At 48.2% G+C, this 6,205-nt stretch overlaps 1 protein-coding gene across 4 annotated transcripts in view; it reads right to left on the minus strand.

Annotated features, from left to right (window-relative positions):
• The window catches only part of LOC1271410 (uncharacterized), a 123,227-nt gene that overhangs the window by 27,173 nt on the left and 89,849 nt on the right, over positions 1-6,205 (minus strand). The gene's annotated exons all lie outside the window — the stretch shown is intronic.

The raw sequence follows: 6,205 nt of genomic DNA on the forward strand, positions 1-6,205 counted from the left end.
TTGGGAAAAAGCAACGTGATTCTGGAGTAAAACCGTTCCTTTTTGTGAAAGGGACACGGTTGGAAAAGTAGTGGGAAATTGGGGTTAGTTGCTGGAAGGATTTATGTTGCGTTCGTTTTTTGTCTTTTTTGGTGGAAAAAGTGATACAGCAGTTGAGGAATTTTGTAACGAACTTTGGCGCGCTTTTAACCGCCAAATTGCTTTCGTACGGTTGGAAACATTCGCGAACGTTGCAAGAATGTAACGTCTAGAAGGATGTTTGGCGCCAATTCAACAGTTCCAACGGTTTTTCCCGTTAACGGTTTTTTTTTATTGATTTTTTTCTTTATTCTGTTGGTAAATTCGCGCCTTTTCGAGAAATGCATCTGGTAGCGAACATACAGCACGTTTAATGGCATGAAAAGCTACCTCAACGAACACCAGTGCTAGTCTTAGTCGTAGCAAAACAGAAAAAAATCCAATAAACGACTCAACCTAGACAATTTCATCGATTTAAACTGATACTGAAGAGCATTGGCGAATACTTTCTCATCAATAGATTTGAATAAATTGCCTATGTTTGAACTTGAACTACATTAAAAGCAGCAGCCCCCGAGCCCCGAGCCGAATTTGATAGAATATTCAAATGGAAGAAAAACATTTACCTTTGCACACTTGGAATTTGTGACCGGACGCCAATAGAAAAGGTTTCTATTAGCCCGTTTGCAAAAAAAAGGAAAAGACACATCCGAACCTTGCACCCACCACAAAACGTCCACTTGCTGCGCTACTTCCGGCGCTCACCGGCCGCTAAAAGCGGACAAGAAAAAGCCCTTCAGCCTGCAGACTGCCGAAAAAGGGCGACCCGATGCGAGCGACAGTCCGCACGCAGTTTAGCATAAATACACAAATTTTGCATTAAATTGGACATCGCACACACACACACACACATGCACGGACTTCTACTCTACGGACCGGATGCACGGGGACGACCGCAACACGCCGGCGACCCTTTTTTCTTTCTTCTTCCATTTGCTTTGCCTTTCTCCGGGTGTTGTCCGGTGGATTTGCGCTTCCAGCTCCAGCTTCCAAGCAAGTCCGAATCAATTTATAGCAATTGTGCATGCGATTGAAAGGACCGCAACCCTCGTGCTACTCCTCCACCGCCGGGTTGGGTTGGTTTCTGTGTGCGAACGCCTACACGCGTAGTCCAAAACAGCCGAAGTCATACAAAATCATGAAAAAGTCTGCGCCCTTTTGCTCCGGCATCCTCGTGAAGTTTACCGAGCCGAACCGAATAGTTGTGTTCGATAAACATGTGTGCGTATCAGGTAGCAGCATTTGTACTGCTTACCTGCCGTAAGCCGCTGTGATACCGAGCGAGACGCATAGACAACGCATCAAAAGGACATCTGTAGCCGTGAGGAATTTTTTCTGTGTCTCTTTTGCCTTGTCCTTGCCTTTAGATCCTGATGAGTGAAGCATGCATACCTTTCGGGTACGTTCGTGGTATAAGCTCTGTTTCTCTCATGTTAATGGTGAAGATAGAATCGTATGCCATCGGCTCTGCATTCGAGCGTGGGCAGGCCCGTGGACGCCGTTTGTTCGCACGCTGTGTGTCTAGTTTGCCGAGCGTTTCCCCCATCCCAACCCTAGCGAGTCCGACAGAAAGGGAATCGTTTGGCGGAGGAGGCTTTTCGCCTCGTTTGTGTTCGGTCATGTGTCTTCATTTACATAAAATTGGCATCGGATGGGTTGGATGGATTGGTGCTGGTGAAAGTTTGATGAACTCTTGTGCCAGGAGAGAGCGGGTAGTATTTAGAGAGCCTTCAATAGCAATTTGTTTTTGTTCAATTTCGATGGAATTATTAGACAGTTCAATATCTGTATTCTCGTACACTCTGTTCGTAATTCGTATAAGAAAAATGCTTCTTCGCGTGCACGAGCTCGAGCTCTCCAACACGAATGCAAATTCCACCATTCCAACAATGCTCTGCGTGGTCCACACAGTCACCCGGCAATTCCACCAAAGAGCCGCACACGAGTACAATAAATCATGGCCGTAATGACAATATTCGCTTTCTCCCTGGGCGCATACATAATAACGCAGTAAGCTGAATTGCTATTGATTGCTTCTTGCTCGAAGCAATCGAATCGAAGAGGGCCGAACCGTTCTCTTCCACCCTTCCTCTTTATCTCCTGTCCTGCCCGACGACTGTCCATTAAATGGCGCTTCGAATGGAGAAATCCTCCTCCTACTCCTTCTCGGCCTGCTTTGTTTTGCTGGTTAGGCACAAATCGCTAAATACACATCGCGTTAGGCATACACAGCAAAAGGGGAGGAATTAATTAAATTTGCGCTCTCTTCTCCTCGGGGCCGTGTGCTTTTTGCATACGATTAGCCATCGCAGGCTGTGGCGCCCGGCTGTGCGTAAATGTGTAAGCATACTTGGGTTGGGACTGCTTCGTGCCATCTTTACCGACAGAACGTACAGACACAGAAAGACCCATCTATTCTGCCCATCTGTCCACTTCGCGCTGAGAGCCAATCGATAATCAACGCAGGCCCACACAGCAGACGCACTCGCAGTCGTGTAGCAACGGCGTGAATTAGAATATTCATGGGAAAAGCTTGGGCAAAGTGCAGCAAAAGGCAGCCGAGGCAAAAGATGCTACACGCGACACACTGCTGCGAGCCCGATCCATTGCCCCACGGTCGAGTGGTGGCGTTCGCGTTGCGTTTGCTCGAGCCCAGAGAGTTTGCTCAAATTAGTTTGCAAGTGTGCCTGGTAAGCCTGGGATTATCGATTGATTATACATTATTTGTATGCAAACGAAAGCAGCGCGCCCGGTGCCGTTCTTGGGCAAAAAGCGAGTGTGTGTGTGTGTGAGAGAGAGAGAGCGGGCAACATAATCCCATGCTTCGGATACCATCAATTAATTTTAATGATATTCCTTTGTAGCCAGGCTCCACCTCCACCGCCGGAATCGGTGAAATGGTGGGTCGCGCTCGTTCGCCGAGAAGCCCTTCTGCCGGGCATTAATATTCTTCCAAACCCTGTTTGGCACAACAACAGCAACAGAAACAAACAAAAACCGACTCCCCAACCAGGGCAGGATGATTATGATTATTATTATCATTGCGCTTGGCCCTTTTGCTTCCCAAAACCGGACGCCGGAAGCACGGGAACGCACGCCCATGGCCCAGGGTTTGAAAAATGTAAATATTTGCAAAATTAAATACATATATCGACGATGGGCGCACGTAGCCAAAGCTAAAAAAAAAACAAAAAAGGAGGAAAAAGGCAAAACAGTCCCTGTCAACGGTCATCCACCGCACAGAGCAAACGGCAACAACGGTACAGGCATCAATCCCGCCGTCCAAGGGCCGTCTTTCATGATGGGCCGCTTTCGCTTACCTCACATTATAATACAATTTTTAGCATCTAATAAATATTCCACCGTGTGTACCGGCCGCTGCAAGTACACACACACACAAACCTGGCCTTTGGAAGGATGCCTCTTTTCGGAGGTCAGCAGAAATAAACATAAAATTGACCATCAAGCACCGGGTGGCGTATCATCGAAGTGGCGGCGACGACACAACGGACGTGGCAGGAGAAACCAAAAGGAGTTAAAAAAGGATGTTCCATTTCTGAATGGCCGCCATGCCATGGTTCGGGTCGGCAAAGTGCAAAGCTCTGGGTAACCCGAGCAAAAAAAGAGATGTAACAACCAGTTTTGCGTCTGAGAAGCTGGGAAGGATTGAGTGAAGAAACAGAAAAAAACCGGCTGTCGGTGGGCGGCACATACACAAAAAGGGGTGCCGGTTTCATCCGCTCGAAAGGATGAATTTGAATTCGTTTGGCCGCTTGTTTTTGTTGTTGCTCGGTGCCGTTGTTTTTTTCAGCAAGAAAAGAGAAAATCAAACAAAATCATGCAGAAAGCAGAGTGAGCCCATTTCCTGAACCACCTTCCTGGGTACAATCAATTTTGTACAAATATCAATCAAAACCCGCCAGGGTCCTGCGAACGCGTTTTTTTGACCAACTGCACTTACAGGAGGCAGAGAGAGGACGCTTTAGATTTTTCCATTTCTATGCAACACCAACATACATTACAGAGTGGTAAGGGGGAAAAAAGTGTCTCTTCCTTACGCCAATACGCACGGTGCGCGCACGTGGTTTGATGATTGAATTGAACCGGCGGCCCACAGGTTGCCCCTGGAACGGTTGCCCTTACCCACTCGCTCTTCTCGCAACCGGGAAGGGTGTAAAGTGACTGTAGTCTGCCTTTGATCTTGTCGGAAAACATCTCACTCCCGGGGCTCGTGTGTTTGGGTTCCATTATCAGTTGTGCCGCTTCTTTTCTTCTCCTTCCGGTAACTCGTTTTACAGTCCGCTTAAACGCTTTTGTCCAACACAAGCACGGCTGTCCGTCCGGCTGAGGCGTGTAATGTCGTTGGGGTTGGAAAAATTCATTGATTTTCTTTTGCGCGCACCAGAGTGAAAGCAATCAAATTTAAACCATTTTTCCATGTGCGGGATGATGCACAAAAACGGTCTTTTAGAAGCTGTTCAATGAAAGTCAACAGTTTTGGGGAAGGAAATTTAAAACCTTTTGCTGATGCCTTTCATTGATTTCGATCGTTAACGGTAGACTGTAAAGCATCTTCATCCCCTCTGGTGAATCAACCCCTCACTCTCTTTCCGTGTGGACCATTTCTGGGTGACGTGGTCCTAAAATTGAGTTCACCTTTTATAGTGGGACACCACATCATTGACCCATGCGTGTGTGTGTGTATAGGTCACGAGCCAAAAAATCCGAGGACCCAGGGTGGTTTGTGGGTGAACCATGAGCTTTAACCCCTGGACGCTGATGGACCGATTGTTCGGTGGGTGCTGAAAAATATTACCGATATTGTTTCCCAATCATTTAGCCTGAAAAGTGCGACATTCAGTTTAATGACCACGCGTTGCGGGTAACGGGCACAGGGCCAGGTAAGGGCCGTAAGGGGTTGGTTGGTTTGTGACCGATCCGGTTGTCCGTGTCCGTCCATTGTCTTGTCCCGGGGATTGACCGGCATTGTTGTGGGTGATGAGCATCGCTAGCCAGCCGCCTGCTGTTGCTGCTGCTGCTCCGATGTGCATATTAAATTGCCGTGCAGATGTTGTTTCTCTCATTCAATAAATAAACACGCTTGACCCTTGTCCAACCCCGGGCAGGGGAACAGCAGCAACGTGCCATGTAAAAGGCGCCCCTTGCGCGAGGGTGCGGGACTCACAGCAGCATACTTTTTGTTCTCTGCCCGGCTGGATGTTCTCACCTTGCCCCGATGGTCTCGACGCACGGCACACTTGAACACCCTCGCACACGGACTGGGGGTTATTGCAATCACTGCAATCACCGTGTGTTCGTCTCGCATCGGACTCGCTGAAGAAAAAAGGAGTCACATAGGATAGAGTGTGCGTGTGTGTGTTGTGCTTGTGTCCTCCCTCGCACTGATGCACCTTTTCGGTCGAACATCCTTTGGCCCGTGCTCGAACCACACCACGGACGCTTTTGCACAGATGTCCCGGGAACCATGGCCATTTGCCGCTCGGCAGATAGAGCGAGCACGTAAGGACGACACCGCATCGTAACGGGCTCTCGCATAACGAATGCACAGACAAGCGATCCCATTTCTGCGTCCTAATGAGACAGAGAGCGGCCATAGAGCGAACCATGCCGTTTTGCCGGCAGATGATCTCTGCCCGCGGTACGGTAGGTGATAATATTCATGGTCCTCTTGCCGTTAAAATATTGCTCTATTATGCTCATCTTCAGCTCCGTTTCTTCGCCTGCCACACAGCCGTGTTTCAATTTTTCCCTGCCTTGCTTGCCTTCCCTGCCGTACCATCGGCTGAAGCGTTTCTTTGATTATGGCTGCTCATAATGCTCGTATCACCCCGGAGGACCTTCGTGGAGAAAAATCGATACAATTTATTATGCTTAAGGAACGTGCTCAGCCGTCACAGCAAAAGGAGGACGGTTTCGAGCAAAAAGGACACGAGTGGATGGTGCGGATGGGTCATCTTTATGTTCGCCCTCAATTAAGAAATATATCATCCACTTTGAGACGGTGGTGGCAGAATTGTGGCACGGGTGTGGTTTACAGTGTGTAATGTTGCGAAGACTATATTCTCGAGGGTTATTCTCTAATTTAAATTAACTTAACCTTATTTGC

The sequence above is a fragment of the Anopheles gambiae genome, chromosome 3 (genome assembly GCF_943734735.2).
Source record: "Anopheles gambiae chromosome 3, idAnoGambNW_F1_1, whole genome shotgun sequence".
NCBI lineage: Eukaryota > Metazoa > Arthropoda > Insecta > Diptera > Culicidae > Anopheles > Anopheles gambiae.